Raw genomic sequence first — 23,262 nt, 5'->3', positions numbered from 1 at the left:
CCACCTGTTAGCTAAATCTCTCATCATAAAAAGAGCCAAACTAAAACCCTCTCTTTGCAGAAGTTCCAAACATGCTAGCGATACTATGCTTGGCATCCCAAGGAGCCTCTGCCCACTGGAATAGTTTCCAGTGCTATCCTCTCTTTACCCTCACCTATTTCCCTAACTAGATCTTAACCTTACTTCCAATCCTCATAATAAACCTCTGTTATCAATCTAGGTTTTCAGGTCTGTAAATTCCTATACAGGGAGCCTCTGTGCTGCCAGAAGGGTGTTCCCCAAAACTCCCTATCTTTGCACCGAATCCTGAGGGGTTGCAGGGGAGCCAAACCTCTCTATTTGATTCCCTGAAACCCTGAACCTGCCACTAGACCTCGTTTAACTCTCTGACCACCAGAAACTCTAATTTCATTTGGGTACCCCCAAATCTAAATCTCATCAGCATTTCCAACCTTTGTTGTTGTTTGCTTGCTTGTTTTTCTTCTTTCTCATTTCCCCACCTTTGATCTGATTTTTCTTGTGCAGAATGATAAATATGGAAATATGTTTAAAAGAATTACACGTCTAACCTATATTGGATTACTTGCTATCTAGGGGAGGGAGAAAAATTTGGAACTCAAGGTTTTGCAAGGATAAATGTTGAAAACTATCTTTGCATGTATTTTGAAAAATAAAAAGCTATTATAAAAAACAAAGATATGTGATCTATATATAATACACGCAACACATATGTATGTATGTATGTATGTATATACATGTGCAAATGAATATTGAAATGAAATCTGCTACATTAACTTTATCAAACATTTGATCAGTCAGTAAACGTTTATTATTATGCACCTACGATGAGCAAGGTATTTTGCTATCAGACAGTAATTTCTGAAAATTTATGCCTGAGCACTTTTGCTCTTCAATCATGTCCAACTCTTAAAGAACAGGTTTTCTTGACAAAGATATTAGAACCATTGGTTTCTGCAGCTCACTTTACAGATGAGGAAACTGAGATAAACAGGGTTAAGTGACTTGTCCAGGTCACATGGCCAGATTGAACTCAAGAAGATGAATCTTCCTTGGCCTGGCATCCTATCCACTGTACCACCTAGTTGCTCATGCTTGAGCACAATAGCTCTCAATAGCCAAAACTTTTAAAATATCACTTGTCCCATTGCATACTTAAAACCCAATCTCTAGATTCCCTAGATTCAGCCTTCAGGTTCCAGTATGTCTCTTTTCAAATCCATCCTCCCAACACCTATCAAAATTATCTTCCTATAAAGTACCGATGACCATAACACTCCCTTGCTCAGGAGTGTTAGTGTTTTTCTGTTGCCTCTAGGATAATATACTAGTTTCCCTTTTTACCATTAAGTCTATCTCAATCTGCTTCTGCCTACCTTCTCAGGCTCACTGCACTTCCTTTCATGTATTCTCCATTTCAGCTTAAATAGCCTACTTAATAGTTTCCAGAGTCTTTCACTCCATCTTTGACCTCTATCTCTGCTCCTGTACCTCCTCAAGTCTGCCTCTTAAAAATCTTTAGTTTCCTTCCAGGTTTAGTTTTATGTGCTAAGGGGATTTGCTTTTCCAGAATCCCTGAATTACTCTGATTTAAGACCTTCTCAAATAATATATGGTATGTGTACGTACATACATACACACACACACACACACACACACACACAAACATGCACACACTTTCAAATCTCTTTAAATGTTATATCTTATTAATAGCATGTAAGCCCTTTGAGGTAAGGGATTACTTTTCATTCTATCTTTATATATTTCCATGTCTTGTATATAGTAGTCTCTTAACGATACTTATTGTATTCAATAGCAATCATTATCTCCTCAGCAGGGCCCTCCCTTTCCCTCAAAGAAATTCACAATCTGAATAGCATCAATATGAAAGGAAATAGAAGGAAGTCTTAATTCTGAAGATGCATTATGTAAAATAAACTCAGAAACACAAACACATCTGTGAATAAGAAATTTAAAATAAAAATCTAACCTAACCCTCTTGGGTCAATGTATGGAGAGACAACAAATGCATATCTCAAATGACTTTTATAGTTCTTTCTTTGTTAAATGAACATATGACTACATATAAATAATACAAAGTAGGGTCTAAAATAAAAGAACTACTTATCATCCAAGGGAAGCAATAGACCTTTCTTTTAAAGACATAGTAACTGGCTATCAATAGATACCCAAGTGATACTGCCATTCAAACAAGCCTATGTTCTCCTTCCTTGCTCCCAGAGATACTGAGAGGTCATCCAGGGCATAGCTACAAGTAGCCCAGTATGAAATGCTGAATCACTTTCTCCTTTGGAAAACACTCACATCTCACATCTGCTCAGGGAAAAAGCAAATGCCAGCCAAACACTACTATTCATATGCAGATCTCAATGAATTTCTGTTCTTGTTGATAGGGAATTTTACAGTCCTTGGGATCCTATTCCCTTGTCATCTGTTCTACTGATGCAGTAGTGAGTTTTATATACAGTGGGAAATCAGCAAGATGGAATGCAATCAGAAAAGGAAATGAAGGTCTGCCCATAAATGCCAGCAATCAGCCATAATCATGAAACCTGGAGGTAGCAGGCATGACATATAAAAAGTTCAAGAAATATAGTTCCTGGGTAATTAATCATTTTATTAATTGTTGCTAACAGATAATTTAAAGACGGGGAAGGGTGTCAGTAGCACTCTCAAATGCCAGGGATACCTCACTGAATTCACTAGATATTTATATGCCCTTGGAAGACTGAATATTCATGAGGATGGAAATCAACACTGACTTATTAAAGAGTAATGAGGAAAATAAATATTATAATGAGAGATGGGTTTATTTTAATGAGGGTCTGAAGGATTTTACTCTGATCACTCAGTCTTTGTCAAAGAGACTTCTCTATATACATATCACCAGTCTAGTGTAATCTAGATAAAAGGGGTAAATCCACTTCCACCCAGTAGGTGACTGATCCAATAGACCGGAATTCATCAATTCATCTAAACTAGAATTTCTTTACCTTTTGATTAGATACTAGTTTTCCCAGTTTTGCCCAAGATTTCATCTCATTATTGAACGAGATGAGGAGAGATCTTTCAAGACAGTTGTGAAAATCGAGTAAGACTTCATCTACTTCAGAGTTTGAGTAGGCCTGAAGGACTTTGAGCACTTAGTCAGTCATAATGAAATAGCCCAGGCAATAAAATTCAAGACAGCCGCAATGAGGAAGATTTAGGATTTATTTGGTACCGAGCTCCGGACAGAATGGTGAAAATTCCGTGCCCTCACAACACTAGGGATAGCTTTTATATTTGTTCGGCTATTATTACATTGGAATCTGTGATTAGCATTATTACATTGGAATCTGTGATTAGCATTTTACTACAGGGTGGGAGTAGGTATTCTGTTGCATAAATAGACCACCCACCTGGAACAGATAACCTTAAGGGCATCGTTGACCTGGTCTTTTGAAATACAAAAGAGATCCCCAATCTAACTAAGCAAACTTTCTTCTGCTGGCCTGAGGCGGAAAGGAGAGATTTGTCCATTTCAATACTTAAGTCCCCTTCCTGCTATCCTCCCATGACATCGTTTTCTCCCCATTTCAGTCAAATATGGGCAACTATGTATTTATTGGTCAAGTTCAATTTCTTGGGTAGTTCCCTCATTTAGAATGTAAGATCCTCAGCCAATGAGGATGAGCATCAGTGGTGGAAGGGGGTATTCCCATTAGGGATTAAAAGTGTTGACCCTGCCACCGACTGTGCTTCCTTCCCTCCCTTCCATTGTCTGCTGGAAGGGTGGGACGCCCTTCTCGCTAGAATGTATAATAAACTTTGCTTTGCTTCTAGAGATCTCTCCAGCTTTTTTTATTAAATGGTGACCCCTCACCATTTCTGAACCATACATTATCATCCCTGTACTTCAATGGCTTGTCTACAAGGGTTGATTTTTGAATGAGGAAATAGGAAGGGGGAAAACCTTAGTCTTAATTCAATAGTTGGTTATTAATATAAAAGAAAAATAATAATTTCTTTCAGAGGAGAAGAGACTCAAGGGAGAAAGAGAAGAGAATGGGAGACATAATGCAAAGAGATCTAAGTAGGTAAACAAAAAGCCAGGAGCTTCCAAGAAAAATTCATTGTGAAGGTTAGGCAGAAAATTGTGAACTAAGTATTAAAGCAAAAAGCCCCTGTTATGCCACAGTTCTCTTTAACTGTCCTGACTCAGTTTCCCTGTCTCAGTTTCCTTAACTGTTCTGTCTCTGACCCAGTAAAACTAAGGATTATTCGCTCTGGGGTTATAAATTAGCAAGATAGAAGAGTAGATCTCCTGATTCTTTTATGGATTTACAATATTCCTTTAGAATATTCCAAGATAACCCATGATATGGCTTCCCCTCCCTGATAAAAACTTTCCCTCCCTTTCTCTTCTTTGTCTCCAAAAAGGTATTTAAGAAGTTGGGGTTCTTCCATTCATTGCTGGAGTATGGCGGCTGGCAGTTGTATGCCGGACTCCTCCAGCCCTGGGACCAATATGGATTCCTTGGTCCCAGTATACTTATCTCTGTCTGACTGGATAATCTGAGACGAGAGTCCTGTCCAGTCAATCTTACTCTCCCATTAATAAAAATATTAAAACTCTCTAATCTCTCTCCTGCCTCAGTTTCTCCGGCATTACACCCCAAATCAGGAAAAATCTCCACAGATCAGGGAAATAAAACAAGAAAAACAAAAGTCATCTGCCATTGACAATTTGTTTCCAATTTAAAAAATTCATCTGTGGATCCAAGCAAGAAGTATATGAGAACTGAAGAGCAATTGGGAATTATGCCCAAAAGGCATACCTTTTGATCCAGCAGTGTCTACTGAGCCTGTATCCCAAAGAAATCATAAAAGAAAGAAAAGGATCCACATGTGCAAAAATGTTTGTAGCTGCCCTTTTTGTAGTGGCAAGGAACTAGAAACTGAATGGACGTACCTCAGGTGTGGAATGCACGACCCTTGAAAATGCCAGAAATCAAACCAGCTGTTCTGGTTCTCACAGATATCATGAAAATCGAGAGAAAGAAAGACAAAAAGATACCACTATACTTTCAAAGTGAAGTAGTAAAAAGACAAAGGAAGATGTTTATTATCATTAAATGTACCCTTAAATGCTTTCTAATCACAGTATAGCTAAGGAAACACAAAATGAAAATAAAAAGTAGATAAATTAGTCAGTATATGAAGGGACCATGTGAAAATTGGGTTCAAGGAGAAACTTTAATATTCCCAGACAAACTGTCTCTCCCTATCTGGGCAGATGGCTTATCACTCCTGCAGATTCATTCCCATAACATCTTTGTTCCCGAAGCTTCCCAGCCTCTGCCGGCCAATGAGCAGACTGAAGTAGGGGTTTGTGCCAAGTCAGAATGGCACATTACTGCAAACTGAGTGCAGACTGAGCAGGCCAGAATGCCTGGGAAAATACAGCTTGGAAATATAGCAAGCTATGCATAGGCTAGGCAGGTGTGATTATATCAGCAAGGTAGGTGTGATTACCTGGGAGGTCACACTCAGGGAATGGCTGATTAAGTTATGATATATGAATGTAATGAAATATTATTGTTCTATAAGAAATAATGAGCAAGCTGATTTCAGGAAGGTCTAGAAAGACTTACATGAACTGATACTGAATGAAATGAGCAGAACCAGGAGACAGTAACAAGATTCTATGATGATCAAATGTGATGGACTTGGCTCTTTTCAACAATAAGACAATTCCAATTGACTTGTGATGGAAAGTGCTGTCATATCCACAGAAAGAACCATGGAACTGAATGTGGATCAAAACATAGTATTTTCTCCATTGTTAGTATTGTTGTTTGTTTGCTTGGGATATTTTTCCCTTTCATGTTTTTTCTTTTTTTTTTACCTTTTTGATTTTATTTTTCTTTCTCAGCATGATGAATACGGAAATATGTTTAGAAAATTGTACTTGTTTAACCTATATCAGAAAGGAGGGGGAAGAAGAAAAATTTTGGAATCCCCCAACATAAGGAATCCAAATCTGTTTCTCAAAGCCAATAGGCTGATGGCTTCAGAACTCAGGTTGGAGTTCTGAAAAAGAAAGCATTTGAAGATTCCTGATGATCAGGAAGCTGCTAGGGCAGCCTAGCAGTCATAGCCCATTAAAATTTATATAGATTTGACTGTTCACGAATACTTTTGTCTCACAACTAAAATGGAGGCCATTTGGGGCTAATGGGGGCCAAGGAGGAGCCCATTCAGGAAGAGCCAGTGATGGAAGCTTATTCTTGCTATTCTAGATCAGCATATAATTTTCAGCTCTTACTGCTTCTTTCAGGGAATTTATTCTTTCATCCTCTCCATCAAGAAATCCACATTCTCCCAAGAAACCCCACCAGGCACTTCCCAGCTCACAGGCTCAAAGGTACCCCTGTGTACAGCTATTAGGAAACTTCAAGTATAAGAAGCTGGACACCTATGAAAGATTTGGAGTATCAGGCTGGAACTGTGTCCTGTAGGACCATCCTAGGCTGACCTTGTACAGTGGCTTAGGTCCTGGGAGACAAGAGCAAAGACAGCAACTGATGAAGAATTGAGCAGGACTATGAGTCAACTTCTGCTTCTCTTGGCAATGGAACAAATCCTGAACCTCCATCCCATTTAAACCCACAGTCCAGTAGCTCCAAATCAAAAGATCTACCAGCCAGGACACACCCAAAGGTCAGGCAAAGCCATGATTCTGATCCCCTACCACCCACTGACCTGACCCCTTAGCTCCAGTCCCAGCACTAACCAAAGAGCAAATTCTTTGCTGGCTCTCTTCCTTGCCAGCTTTATTCGACATTGGATAAGTCACTCCCACTTGGGGTGAAAGTTGGGATGGGGAGCCACCTCCCTTGCCTTCTCTCTCAAATTAAGATCTTCTATGCAGTATTCCTTTATAGTCCCTTATTCACCCCTATCTATCTGAAGTTTGACAATAGAGGGATATTACTTTTTTTTTAAAGAAACATTTGGAATACAAGGTTTTGCAAGTGAATGTTGCAAACTATCTTTGCATGTATTTGAGGAAAAAATAAAATATTATTTTAAAGGGTATTTAAGAAAAGAGTAAGCATTAATTATAATGCCCATAACCTGGATCCCAATTTAGAGAGGGAAACCTCTTATTATGTAAATTAGTTGTGGAAGAATATACTTTAGGGTTATGATAATAACATTTTGTTACTACTCCTTTTATAATGCTATTTCGGGAAATACATTTGCATTTAGGTAATTGTCTGGGTCCAAGAACAACAAAAAAGCAAGGACTCCAATCCTCCCAAACTCCTAAATGTCTGCCAAATAAAAATTATGCACAAGTGGTAAGAATAACTTCATCTGTCTATAGACACTAAGAAGTCTGTTTATTGACAGAGAGAAGGCAGATCTCTAAACCTAAACCATCTATTGAGTAGTCCCTACCATACACCAGGTCCCTTGATATGGCAAGACAATACAACCTAAGCTTGGGCTTGTAATCTATACTTTTTGCTGCTGCTGTAAACCCTTAACCTTCATCCCAATCATTGTATGGCAACAAGCAACAACACTCAATTCTGTTGTTCCTTCTCCAAACTTCTCTTTTTGTATGGCGGTAAAGACAAAAAAGCCTATAGAATAATCTTTTCCTTGGGTAACAGCATACTACACAGCAGCAATATTCAACCAGAGAACTAACTAACTAAGGGGACAAAAAACAGATGCCAAAGTTGATATTTGAAGGAAAGAGGACTGACATCTACCTGGGACTAATTCTCTCCTCCAAGAAGTCACTTAGGGCAAAAATTGAGTAAAAAGTGAATTCCCAAACTGAGGAGAAGGCTAAAATAACTGTGAGGCCTCCTTTAGGGCCTAAACTGGGATGTGAGATGAGGGTATAAACTAGAGGGGTCCTACATGTCATTTTGGTTACATTATTTAAATGTTAAAATAGAAAATTTGACAACTTTTGAAAAAAATTTCTGACAAAAAATGAGCATTTTACAGAATTGGTATGGAAAAGTCAAATATAATAACTATAAAGGTAAATTAAATGGATTCACTTCATCCATTTAAAAGGGAAGGAGTTATAAATATTTTAATACTTTATGTATTACAATGGAAAGGGTAAAAAATTAATTAACCATATGTTGTATGCAGGTAATCTAGCAAGAAAAGTGATAAGCAGATTTCAACTGAATTAGCTGTATTAAATTTATCATGCTAGAAATAGTTCAGAAAATATCTGCTCACTTCAATGCAAATCCAAGTTGAATTTAAACCAAGAAACATAAAAAGGGATATAAGGTTTATATCATGTTTAAAGTCATGATAGATAATAAAATTGTATCAATTCTGAATATGCATATGCCCAATAACATAACTCTCTGGCCCTCAGTTTCTTCATCTATAAAATAAAGGATATGGACTAAGAGGCCCCAGTCTTTGAGCTGATGAGTCTAGGATCCTAAGACTAGCATACAAAATTTGACCACATTGCATTAATACCAGGAAGGTTGAACATAAAGATGGGGCAGCAAAGAGGTAAAGTGGATAGAGTTCCAGTCAGGAAGATTTGTCTTCTTGAATTCAAATCCAGCCATAAATGTTTACTATCTGTGTGCCCTTAGACTAATCACTTAACCCTGTTTGCCTCAGTTTCCCCATCTGTAAAATGAATTGGAGGAAGAAATGGCAAACTAATCTAATATCTTTGCCAAGAAACCCTCCCATCCCTTCCCCAAAGAGGGTCATGAAGAATCTAATATGACCAAAAACTGACAGAATAACACAAAAATGGCCTTATCTTTTTGTTTAAAAATGGGGGAAAGGTTGGGGGGAGGCAGGGTATCAATATAATTAAATCACACTTTTAAAAACTACCTTACATTTATATGCTGATTTAAGGTTGGCAGCATTCTCTCTCTAGAACCATCCTCTAAGAAACATAGTGCAAAGCAATGACACAAGATTGAGAGTTGGAGGTAAGAGATCATATCCAAACATAATACTGATAAAGGCCAAGAACTGTTAAACACAAAGCAGAGCCTATATTTAGATTCAAATATTTTTAACCCCATTTTGCAGAAGCTGCCTAATGCTTACCCAGCTTATAGTGTCAGAGCTGGATTTCAACCCAGATTTCCCATTTTCAATTCCAGTGCCTCCTACTATAAAGGGCTGCTTTTCAAATCATATGATTACAACAAAGGATTCAGAGGAAACTTTTAAAAAAAGTATTACCAATAAATCCACAATAATGAAAAAGCACAAGAAAACAAGAATTTTTCCTGAGTATTATAAAAGCATCTATTCAAAAGTACAATCAAGGTCTGAGGTTATACAAAATAGAGAAACATAAAAAGTACTTTAAAGAGGTACAAACCAGTATTACTTACTTTGAATGACTTATTATATAGTCAATGTAGCTTTAGAAAAGTGGATCAATGCTATATGAGCATTAAGAAGGAAGAAATTTTAAAAGTAAGTATTGGCAGTGAAATTTAAAATATGCTCATTTTTTATATTATCCCTCAAAGTAAGAAAATGTATATACAAGAAAATGTATTGTGATGAAAAGAAGTATCAAATGTTTAGTACTCACCTATTGAGACATGAGATCTCTATAAAAAAAAAAAAAGGCTTTTAAATGATTTTAACAGAAATAAAGACAGAGGGATATTTCCTGCATATCATTATAAGAATTTAATATGGTGATAGTGTCAATATTCCCCAAATTAATTTACAGATATAGTTTCAACAAACTAATTAGCACAATTAAAGTAGTATTTGGTAAACTCACACCATATATTAAAATAAGTTCCAAATGAGTAGAAAACACAAATAAAATAGAGTCATTTTTTAAAAAGAAGAAAAAAGAATAGAGAACTCTCAGGTCTGTGGTCATATCTGTGCCATGTTCTTTTGACCCAGTGATGGCCACTATTAGGTCTATATTCCAAAGAGATCAAAGAATATGGAGAAAGATCCTTATGTATAAAAATACATGGATTTTTATTTTAAAAATGGAAGCTCTTTTTGTGGTGACTGAGTTGGTAACCAACAGTTGAAAAGATTGTTATATACAATTATGATGGAATACTATTATACTATATGATGATGAAGGGAACAGTTTCAGAGAAACATGGGGAAACCATATGAACTGACAGTGTGGTAAGCATCACCGGGAAAATAATTTGGATTATGACAATAACATCGTAAGGACAACTTTTAAAAGACTAAGAAACTCTGACCAATACAATTAGTTGAAATATGATGCTCATTTCCTGATAAACAGGTGATGAACTGTACAGAATTGCATTTTTTTGGACATGGTCAATGCAGGAATTGGTTTTGCTTTATTATACATGTTTGTAATGGGAATTTTATTTTTCTTATATTTCTTCTCAATAGTAGGTATCTGGGAGGGAAAGAAGAATGATTTTCATTTGAAAATAAAAGAATATTAAAAGAAAATTAAACTAGCAAAAATATCAAGATTTTCCCCAAAAAATATTATGCAGGAGTTATTTTTAGTATAAAGCAGTAAATGACAAAACTATTTTATGCAGGTTTTAAAAGTAAAAAAATAGAATCATGTACAAAACGTACAAATGTATACAAGACATTAGTGTTTTATAAACCTCAGATTAGGAAAGGAACTATTATTCATTAAAAGGGGGTGGGGAAAAAACTTTCATTAGTAGTGAGTTTATATTTACACTTCATCCTATATCTAAAAATAAATTCCACTTGGATATACTAAAAAAAATTTTTAAATAATACACAAAATAGAATCCTAACTAATAATATAGTTATCTCAATAGAAAGACACAATTTTTATTTATAAAATAAGATTTTATTTATAAAATAAGAATTTATAAAATAAATAATTATTGACAACAAAATGAAGTATCTATTATACAAAAATAAAAGGATTTTGCATAACTGAAAGAACATGCAAAACAAAAAGAAAAGAAGCAGATGAGGAAACAAAAATCTAACATTCAGAAATTCATAAAGAAAGGATACAAATCTATAAGAGTAATACCCATCCCCCAGTGAATAATTAACAAAAACTAATAAATTTCTAGCAAAGCACATGTTTTAAATAATTATATGAAATAGTATTCAAACTCCAATAATCAAGTACAGAATCAAACAATTTTTGAAACATTGCCTTACACATATTAACTAACAAAAAGCTTGAAATTATAAAATTTACATCTAATCAGAAGTCTAGAAAAACATATATGCTATGTTATATTCTTTTGAAGAGCTATGCAATAAAATCTTTTAGAAAGACACTCTAGTAATGTATTTTTAGGGACACAAATGTGATCAATTTCTTTCATATGAACTCTGCTAAATCTAATATTAAGCAGAAAATAAGATCTGTTTGTAGAAATATATTGCCTGCTTTATCATAATGGAGGAAATTAAGAGCAATCTTAATATCCAATGACAAGGTAATGGCAGACAGATTGGATTTGCAACAGTGAAATGGAATATTCCTATGGAATTTAAAATGATAAATATGAAGATTACAAAGAAATATAAAATGATTCACAAGAAGTGATATAATGCCTCAATATTTGCTTTTTCAAAAGCAAAATTAGAAGAGCAAACACATTGGCTACAACCTAAAGAACAAAACCACAAAACTTCAAGTGTGCATACAGAAAAGAAACTAGAAGGGTACAGATTACATAAATAGTTGATATTATTATGTTTTTCTTCTAAAAATTTCGATCTTATGATGTGGTTTTATTCTTCATTGTTTGTATTGTAAAGATGAGATTTATTTTTGATTTATTCATCACTCTTCTTCTGACATATTCAATAGGTCCACCAAATATCATCAATTTTACCTCCGTAACGTCAATCTCATCCACATTCTTTCGCTATTCACACACCTATCTCAAGAACAAATTGCTTCTTATGAATTTTAACAGCCTTCTAATTGGTCTCCTATTTCAAGTCTCATTCCTTACTAATCCATACTTTACACAGCTGTCAAAATGATATTCCTAAAGCATAGCAGACACATCACTCCTCAGTTCACAAAACTCAGATGGCTCCTTATTGTCTCTATAACAAAACACAAACCCCTCTATTTAAATTCACAATCCATATCTAAATTACCTTCACAGACATTCTGAGACATTCTCTGCTTCATTTCTTACCTAGTTTTAATCACTGAATGGATGTTGTCTCAATCAAACTGAGACTTGTTAAAGACTTAAGCTTTTTAAAAAGATCAAGCTCTCCCACTGCATCCAGGGCCAGATCCAGTTGTCTAGATCAATACCTTGCCCCTGGACCCAGATGGCTCTGAAAGAGAACGCAAGACTAGTCACTTTCCACAGCCCTCCTTCACTTAAATCCAACTCCCTTACATGGCACAGTAGCATCTCCTCTGAAATCATAATCCTCTTTGAGAACAAAAGACAAACAACAACCACCACATTCTCAGACACATTTTACATTACAGGATCTCAGACTTAGGGCTAAAAGGACATCAAGGAAAATATACTTGCCTTCAGGAATGGTGAGCCAAGATTTAACAATCAGAAGAGTGTGCTCATGGAAGTAAACATTTAGCTGCCTCTAGAATGTTGGTGAGGTTATCAAAAAAGCAAATCTTTTCATTTTTATACAACACAGTGAATAGAACATTGGCTCTAGAATCAGGAAGATCTGGTTTCAAAATAGGCCCCTGACACTTAAAAGCTGTGTGATCCTGGACAACTCATTTAATGCTATTTGTCTTCAGTTTTCTCAAGTGTAAAATAAGCTGGAAAAGCAAATGGAAATCATTCCAGTATCTCTTCTAAAACAAACAAACGAACAAACAAAAAACAAATGGGAATCACCAAGAGTTAGACAATGTGAGCTAATTCAAAGGCTTTAAATGTTTAAAAATACAATGTAAACAAAAGTTATCTTATTTTCTCAGATCTCCCCGATATCAAAGGCTCCTGCTATTTAAATGTGCCACATCTATGAAATTTGAAGTGAAAGGCAAGCCACAAGCATAGCCATTGGGCACCGGGAAAGCCCCCCTCCCCCCCCAAGAGAGCCACGATGGCAGGGAAGGCACTGCTGACTTTCTAAGCTCCTCTCATCCCCTCAACCAACTACTTAATTCAGCCTCAAAAATAGCTCTTCACTGCTTAAATTCATGAAGATTAGAAGCACTACAACTTACCAGCAAAGTCAATCTGGAAGATCGCCAGGAAAGGTTTGTCCTGAGGGGCCAGGAACAGACTAGCACAGGCAGTGAGAGACCAGCATCCTGAGCAGACCAGGGGCGGGGGTGATCTCTGTGGCTAGAGAAGTTATAGGAACCACTCTGCTATGGGCTGACTGCTCTGCTTTGATTACAAAGCAATAAACTGGCAGAGAAATGAAAGCCTAAAACAGAGAGTCCTCTAAAAAACGCCAGAACCTAATGAGATCTGGCTGTAACCCCTCAAACCCGGAAGTGACTCAGGCAGATTTTAATGCAGCCCTGCAGCCACGTCCTGCAGTTCGGGGCTTTTGCGGAGGCAGCTATATATCTGCACGGCAGGGGGCACAGCCTGGGCAGCCTCTAATCGGCACAGTGGGGGGCTCATCCTGGAGCAATAGAACCTCCCCAGCAGGACTGTGCTTCCAGAGCAGAGACACTTCCAGTCCCTGCAGGGCCATTCCCTGCTCTGCTGCTAATACCCACAGCCCCAGGGTGGGCTTTGGCTTAGGGTAGTGAAACTCTCACTGCTCAGCGTCTAGCCCCAGAGCAGTCATCATCCCACACAGCAGGGGTTCTTTGCAGGGCACTTTCCCAGCTCGGCCCTGCAGGCCTGAGTTACTCCCAGGTGGGGAACTCTTTCCCAGAGCATTCCAGTACCTCGCTGCTTTTTGTAGCCGGCTGGCAGGACAGCTACCCGTCCATACACCTTTCACTGCTCTGCAGAGGAAGCTGGTAACTTCCTGGCTCTGAAGGCAGACACTTCAGGCTTTAACAAAATGAGTAAAAAAATCAAAAGGACGATTGATAGTTTCTATACAGAAGGAGAACAGCTTTTCAACCCTGAAGAGACTAATAGCAGACAGTCTCCAGACCACTGTTGGTCCCCAATACAAAAGGGTCTCCTAGAAGAGACTATAAAAAACCTTAAAAGAGAGCTAGAAGAAAAATGGGGAAAGGAAAGAGAAGCTATGCAAGAGAGCAACAACTTCCTGAAATGTGAATTGAAAAAGGGAAAACTTGCCCTGATCTAAATGGTATACTGGGATGACATGAGAGTACTGTTTCCATTTTCATTCTAAAAGCAAAGCTCTACACCTATGAGTTGGGTTTTCTTTTTGTCTGGTGGAGGAAAAAAGCAATTCTAGAATTCTCTAATATTCTCTCCCCAATCTCTCCACATTTACCCTACCCAATACACATACATGTACAGCATGTGGCAGCAACTCAAGACTTATTATGTGGCTTTGGGGGGATGGTGGAGAATCAACTCTGACTGGTTAACAAGTAATGAGAAAGAATGAGTATTACAGTGAGGGACTGGACCTATTCTAATGAACTTTGATTATGGCATTCACTTCTAATGCCCAGCAGTGGGCATTCTATCTAAAGAATGTATCCTCACTGAAAACTGAGTAGAAGGAGGGTTAGGATCTTACCAACATTGAGAGACAATTAATTCAAAACTCATTATCAGTAATGTCCTTCAAAAGACTCAACTTTGAAAAGATGACTATAGAAAAAAGAGCAACTCTGACTCTCCAAATCATTGGTCATTAATAATCATTTCTCTCACAATGATGGTTATTTTTTTAAAGAGGGAAACATAATAAAACAATAAAAGCTTAATATTAAGGACTCAGTGGGGACAGCTAGGTGATGCAATGGATAGAGCACCAGCCTTGAAGTCAGTAGGACCTGAGTTCAAATGTGACCTCAGACACTTAATAATTCCTAGCTGTGTGACCCTGGGTAAGTCACTTAACCGCAACTGCCTGGGGGGGGAGGGGGGGGACTCTGAAATTGGGGAAAGGAGTAACATAGTTAATAGAGAAAGAGGGAAGAGAATTGTCTAAAATACTATTTTAACAGGAAATACTATTTAACAAACCCAACCAAATACTTCAATGCCTTGATGCAGAGAGAAGCTGAATTTCTCAAGAGATACCTAGACAAGTATCAACCAAATCATTAGAGGTAGCTTATGCAACACTTATGGGCAGCTAGGCACAAATAACAAATCCATTAAGTGGTCACAAGTATTTGGTTTCAAACTGCTTGAAATTATAATTATGTAAACTTGGGCAATTGTTTCCAGATCTATGGGAATATGTAGTATGAATTCAAATAATAGGATCATTTGAGGAGGGAGTCATTATTTGTACTAATCAGGACCTGGCTGGATTAACAAGTCAAGAAATATTTTCTGAATACCTACTCCATCTGAGAAGCTCTGTTCGGTTCTCCAGGGGAAATTTAATAATCTGATTTACAAGGACCATACAGATTATCTTTATTCATAAAGCTGTTTTGCATATTATTTTTCCAGTATTTTATCTATTTTCCAGTATTTCTATTGAATATTTCTTGCATTTCAATGCAACATTTCTTCATTTGTTCACTGTTCTTGCTACATAACCACCCTTCCCCTCTGTTTCTATGTAGCTTTAATGATTTTAGACCACTTCTTGCACCTAAATTTTCATTGGCAATTTGCAACACTCTATTCTCACCTTCATTATTGTCTTTGCATCTTCCTTTGGCTGGCTTCTAATGTTAATTCTTCTAAGGCCCTAAATCTATGACTTATAGGCACACAGTAATATCAGAATACTGCAGGACAAAATATGGGATTTTGAAGAAGGAAGCAACCTAAAATCATTTAGAGCACTGCTTTAATATGATTCCTGTCCATTAAGAAAAAGTGTACTTCATTTTTTGTATTTGCTATTCTTCATGTCTATTGCCTTTCAACTCTTTTCTGGATACAAATATTTATAACACAGGCATATGTCTTCTGAATAATCAATCCTCTATGTTACAAATGCTTGCTTGATAAAATGGTTTAGGATTAAGAAAAAGTCTTTAGTTTCTTTCTTTCTTAATTCGTAACTATTTTGTCAAATATTTTTCTATGTCATTCCTCCATGCCCTACAGCTGCTCTTAGATCCTCAAATATGAAACTATACATTGATATGGTTTTGAAAATTTTCAAAAATCCTTTGTAGAACTTTTCTACTTTATCTTCCATAGAATATAAAAACTTTAAAAAAAATTTAAGTTGATCGTTCATTGATGATGGTCTATTTTATAGACAAAGAGATTAAGATCCAGAAAGATCAAATAATTTGCATAGGATCATGTAGGTAAGAAATAGCAGAATCAGAATTTGTTATTAACACCAAAAGTAGATCTTCTGTTATTAAACACTTATATTAGTAAGAGGGGGTACCCTGTGAGACTTCAGAAAAACTCTGAAAACAGAGATAATGATATGTAAAGGGAAAAGCTTCCAGATGTAAAATAGAGATAATCTCACTTTAGAAAGCATCTAAAGGCTTAAATATTTCATATGAATATGAAGAGACAAACAAGACAGTCAATTTATCTAACAGAATCATCTATATAGAATTCCCAAAAGAGTACGGGAGGTAGAAATGATTGATTTGGCTTACATCACCCTAAGGCAACCATAGAGTGACTTATCTAGGGAAAGAGTTTTGAGCTCAGAAGGATTATCAATTAGGGAAGGTCAGGCTTTTTCCTGTCTCCTGCCAGATAAACAAAGTGCTAGGGGTTCTGAGAGTCAGAGGAAAGAAGCATCTTTAGACAGAGGATCATTGCCTCAGCTACAAGAAAGAGCTCTTTAGCACTCCACTTAAAGAACACATAGCACTACCCCAGCTAAAGAGAGCAAAGTAACACTGAGTGTGCTGGTGTCTAGAAGCAGAGAAGATTATAGCTGACAGTAAAACCTGTGGAGTCCAGCAACTGAACTGAAGAGCTACGTACCCTGAAAAGTGCCCAGTGGCCAAGCAACCTGACAAAGACTAGCAGCAATAGCCTGGCAGAACAGTATATGAGAGAGATAGACAAAAAGGCAGCCCAGCTGAATAGCAAAGTGATACACCGTCACCTCATCACATTCCACAGGAAATATCAGTAGGAATGGGATATATTTTGTACATGTGTGTCTCACTAGTGCTGTACTTTTAAGTTCTTACTCATTTTCCTCCCACCCCTACCCTACTCTGGAAGCATTTTTAGGAAAGTGTACCACTCTATTGGGAGAAATACTTTGTAACTACTGTCTTTGCTAAACTTTTTGAGTAATGGAGTCTATTGGCTGATTGCTAAGAGCTCCGGGTGGGAGCTAGAGTGCTAGGGGTAGGAGCATAGTTACCTACCAGAATGAGCAGCTACCATGTATTTCAGAATATCTGAAATCAGTAACATTCACCCCTTTTTAGACCCATTCTGCTAGCACCATTGTGAATTGGGTGAAGAAACCCACTAAATATTTTTATAAACTCCATAAATAAATGTCTGGCAAGAAGGTATTAAAGGTATTAAACCAAATGATATTTTTTGGTGTTATGGGACACAAAATGAAAATAACTTGTCAATTCCTTTATGTGCCAGTCTCTCATTTAACTGTTATTATTATCTGTGTCCTGGTTTCATTTCTAATGACAATTCTGACATGAATTTGGTTCACTTCCTCCCATCTATAAATTTGTGGTTCAATGGACAAAGATCCACATATATAGTTTTAATAGTTAAATCCACTAGAGTAGAACAGACTATAGCATTTTTGGCACTCCTTGCCCTTTTTTTCATCCGTCTGCTACCATCATTGTAGAGTGAAAAGGAGTCAGAAGCCGCCAACCACCATGGGCCATTTTGTATTTTTATTTGTTTCAAAGGTTGCTACAGAAAAAAAATTAATCACGTTTAGGCCAATCTGGTAAGTTTCTGGTGTTTGGATCATGGCCTCTTAGAGTTTGCATTTTCATTGGAGTAGCTTTTAAGAAACTTCATGAGGCACTGGGAGCTCTATGATGTTCACACACACACACTAACTGGGTATCCTCTTTCTAACTACCTTTCTTTGAAGTATTCCTGGGTTCACTGTCTAGCCCAGTATTTATTCACTTGGAAAAAAAAATACACAGGATCTTGTAAGGCTTTGTTACAAAGAAATAAATAATGACAACCTAATCTAGTTCTTAACTTTTTTTGGATTGTGGACCATTCTGGTAGACGAGTAAAATCTGTAAACTCCTGAGAATAATGTTTTTAAATCCATGAAATAAATACACAGAATTATAAAGGAAACCAATTTTATTAAAATAAAGTTAATAAAATATTTTTTAAATGAAGTTCATGACTCAGATTAAGAAATCCTGATTCCAAACCCTAGCATTCATTAAGAAAGTATTTCAATCTACTCTCTTTAACATAATGTTTGATTTTGAGAATGTATTAAATCTACAATGTTTTATGAAACATTAATATTCAATCAAAGTATCAGTCTTTACATGAGAAGGGGCCCCCAAGACACCAGTAAGGACATAGACAGGAGGAGATGGGACAGAGGAGAAAAGATTGTAACCTAGGCATATTAATAAATCAAAGATTAATCAGAGCTAGAGTCAATTAGAATGCAGATCAATACAGATAAGAGCCTTAGGGGAGGGCTAGCACAGACTATGTAGGGGTTACTACAAATGTTATTAAAGAGATAAGGGATCCATATCTCCTCAGGAGACTTCTCTATTTGCATCTGCAAGGAGAAAATCATAGAATCAAAGACTTTAATATCTATGGGAAAGACCTTTAAAGTCCTCAAATCCAGAGATGTCAAATACATTCCAGCAAACTCTCCCAAATACAATTTGAATTAATTAAAATGCAAATGGGAAATATTTAACAAAATAAATTAAAATATAATGAACCACAGATATCATTACATCTAAGTCAATACACAGTCTGCACGGATCTTTATGTATGATCAGTGATCCCTATTTCTATATCAGTTTGTCACCACCGATCTAAGTGGTACAAAGTGGTACAATGGATGGGAACAGTGGACCTAAAGTGAGGAAGATTCAAATCCAGGCTGGATTGGTAGTTTCAATTATCACACTTGTAAAGTGGGTATAAAAATAAGACCTATCTCCAAAGGCTGTTGGGAGGATTTTAAATTAGGTAATCTCTTTATTTCAGTTTTTTTCATCTGTATATGTTCGTCAAGAAAATTCTAAATGGAGTTTTGAAGAGTTGACTGAAAAACAGGTGAATATACACAAAACATTTCTCTGGTTTAATCAAACTACCAGGATTTTTCCCAGTGCCCTAAGGCATTCTATTCTCCTTCAAACAACACTAAACAATAAAATGATATTTTTCCCTTCTCATAATCAGAGTTTAATCTTAAACTCACTCTCAAGCAACCTGGAAGCTTGATCAAAAGCAGATTCTGCATTTTCTAACCAGGCCTTCCCTCAATATGATCGATTGCTAGAAAAAGCATCAGCTGACACATGATTCAATATCATAGGCACAAACAGCCCATTAGTCCAAATAAAAATAATCAGCTACTATTCCTTCACCCTTTCATCATATCATTGGACTAGTACAGACTAACTATACTAGGAATTTAGGGACACCCCATAGAAGCCTAAGTCCCAGGTTTTCAATCTTTAGGTTTCCATGGAAAGCTATAGCGTCTATTAAAAAATATTTATCAGGATCCATGTTATGATGAATTTCCAAAAGCTTTATAATATCAGATATCTTTTTGGCATTTTAGGTTTTTTTGTTTTGTTTTATTTTGTTTTTAAGTTTTAGCTTTAAGCTAAGTAGCTTAAAACCACACTAAGACTTTTGAGGACACCCTTTATAAATGTCCCAAGGAAACAAGGGCCATTTTAAACTAAATGAATGTCCACATTAATAATAAAAATAGTAATAATAATGGAACCAAAACCCATTAGCTAGGTTTCTAGATCATTATCTAGAAGATACTTGTTAAAAACCAAGAACATTTTTGAATGGCAGAATACTGATTAATATTCAAAATTATTCTAAAAGGATAAAATTTACAAAGATAACATTTAAAAATTTACCTTTAAGGTTGCATGTGAATATTTATTGAGTAAAAGTGAATTATTCTAATCTAAAATAAATCAATGAGAGTATGAAGTAATGGATAGAGGACTACTTTGCACACAAGAAACTTGTGTAACCCTGGGCAAACTATTTAACTTTTTACTGGCCTTAGCAGTTGAGAGTGATTTTCAAAATTGTGAAATAACAAAAATAAAATCATAAGTCTAGACTTAAATAAATAAATAGCCAAATGAAAATTAGAAAGCAGATCTTATGAAAGTCTGATAGAAGGTCTAATATAACTGTAATATTTTCTCTTAAAAAAATCATTTACCATCTCTTTTATGAAAATAGAGGTATGGAAGGTTCTTGGGATTCTATTAGGACAGAAACTTTGTGTGTTTGTTATGGGTGAAAGAGGTTATTGAGTTTTCTCCAAAAGAAATATGAGTTGATATATAAATAAATATGTCAAGATTTTGAGTTTCTAATTTTTAGCCTTTCATATTTTAAAATGATAATACATTCATAACCCTAATATAGGGTATAATGGAAAAGTATAATCTTTATTCATCCCATAAGACATGTTTGCTTGAAATATCTGGAGTCCTAACAATTCTGTTACTCCCACAGAAAAAATAGCTATATTATTTCCTTCAATATTTCTGACTTAATACCATTTTGATGCTCTATAATTCAATCAGCTAAAATTTAAGAAAATAAATTCAATGGACAGCCTATTTGAAATTCCATTAAAAAAAAAAAAAAAAGCAAACTAGCTTGCTATGCCTACATGCCCTGCTTCTAGGGAGGTAAAGGCCAGTAAATGGCTTTGGAATTCTGAGCTAGAGTATGGATAAAGCTAATGAGAGGTACTTGCTAAATCTGGCACCAAAATGGTGAGCCCTTGGGGAAAAAAGACCAGAAGACTGCCTAAGGAGCAGAAAAAGGGAACAGATTAAATTTTTCCTGATGATTCCTATATAGAGCAAGGAGGGAAGGGAAAGGGAAAAGTTCTTTTTTAAAACTAATTGCTCTATATGGAGGAGAGGAAAGCAAGTCAGGAAAAACACAAAAGCCAACTTATTTCAGTTGTATTCGACTTGTTTGGTCCTTTCAAGTGCAAAAAATAAGGCCATGCTCAAATACTTCTGTTCAATAGAATTCATCATGCCAATCTAAGAGTTAGCTTTTTGTTTGCATACTGCTGACCTAAAAATGAAATTCCAGTTTTAGCCAAGATATAGAAGAGTTTATAGAAGTTAGATAATAATATTCTGAATGCTTAATAGAATCTCCTGGTTGTCAAGATTTAGAAAAGATTAGATTATATAATATAAAATATTAGCATATAATTTTATCCATTTTAAATTTCTAAATACTTTTTTTTTAAAAAATCTCTTTCAAGACAAATATATATGGACTACAGATAATATCCCATATCAGGCTATATGGACTACAGATAATATCCCATCAGTAAGGGTATTCTAATTCTTTTTTTTTTTTATTTTGTTATACTAAACACTAAATATATTTTTCCTCTCAATCCCCTTTATTGACTATAACACTATATAAAATAAATGATCTCCTTTAATAACAAACTTGATAACTTCAAGATTTCCCAGAGAAGTGCATCGATACCACTAAAGTAAACATTGTATGTTCAAATTCTCAAGGTTGTACAAAGTAGACTAAGTATAGTTCTCATTTAAGGGCTTTAGACTGTCACTGATTCTACAGTTTTCTTTATAATAAAAATAAATGAAGAGAAATTACTTTGAGGATAAGATTTTAAAAAATTAAAAAAAAACAGCCTGAGTTGGCTAACTTTTATACCAACAAACTCAAAACTTAGTTTGTCACTCTTCAAAGAGTTTTTTTTGTGTGTGCACATATGCATGCATGTGCATGCATGCAGTATATACCTAAATGAAGAAAAAAATTGAATGTGGGGTTTTTAAAGCATGAAAGTGACGCAAAAGCCCGCCATCTGAGTTAAATAACAGTTTAAATATTTTTAGTCCAATTAATTTTCAAGATATTAGATAACCATAGTTTGAATGCACTCTCTTATTTCAATTAGATCCTACAATCACAGAGGGAGGCAGGAGAGAGAAGAGTTGATATTATAGATTCATACCTCTAGGGCTAAAAGGGAAAAAACCCAAAGTCATCTAGTTCAACCTCTTTATCTCATAGCAAAGAAAAGAAGGCCTAAAGATGTTCAATGAATACCCCAGACTCAGCATTCTTCCCACTATACAATATTTCTTTGACATGTTCCAAAAATTCATCCATCTATGGTCAAAAAAATATCAGAGTGTGTTCAAAAGATGAGTTATAAGGCAATAGAAGGATGATCAGGATCACCTTCTGAAACAAGAAAAAGCAACTGAGAAGAAACCAAGGCCTCCCGAAAGCTTGGCATGATGATACATGACTAAGCTAGGTCAGGCAATAGCATTTATGGATGAAACTGAAAGACAACAAAGAGATATGAAATGTAATAGATTTGCCAGAACTTGTAATGGCAATCTATTCTTAGGAGACTAAACATATTTTTTAAAAATTAATCATGGAATGAAATATGATTGCTGTATACTATTAAGTTATATATATTTAAATGTGTATTGTGTATATACATACACAAAGAGGTATGTATATGTGACATATGTGTATATACATGGGTTTGCCTATACAAATATACTAATGAGGATATGTATGCATGTGTACATGTACACATTTACATTTGGGTATATATGTCTAGACACACATACATACTTATATAAAATATATACTGTGTGTGTATATGTGTATGTCTATATGTATGTATGTATATACATATAAAAATTCTGCCAAAGGGACAGGCTTTGATATATGTATGTTCAGAAATCACCATGAAAGTTGTAGCCAGGTACATTTTAAAAATAACTTAAACATACTAAGAATAAATCAGTGGTAAAATATGCTAGTCAAGGGGATTGAGGTGGGAAGATATCTGGACTTATTTTCTCATTATTTACCATAATGCTTACCTAACACTTCTAAACATGACTCTGTCATTATTCATTTAAGAACTTGGCTTTGCATA

General features: G+C 35.7%; 1 protein-coding gene across 1 annotated transcript in view; it reads right to left on the bottom strand.

The window, feature by feature from the left end:
- The window catches only part of SNX25 (sorting nexin 25), a 291,635-nt gene that overhangs the window by 213,777 nt on the left and 54,596 nt on the right, over nucleotides 1-23,262 (bottom strand).

Source organism: Antechinus flavipes, chromosome 6 (assembly GCF_016432865.1).
Source record: "Antechinus flavipes isolate AdamAnt ecotype Samford, QLD, Australia chromosome 6, AdamAnt_v2, whole genome shotgun sequence".
In the NCBI taxonomy this organism is placed as follows: Eukaryota; Metazoa; Chordata; class Mammalia; order Dasyuromorphia; family Dasyuridae; genus Antechinus; species Antechinus flavipes.
Note: the sequence above shows the minus strand (reverse complement) of the source record. Positions and strands in the feature narration are given on the sequence as shown.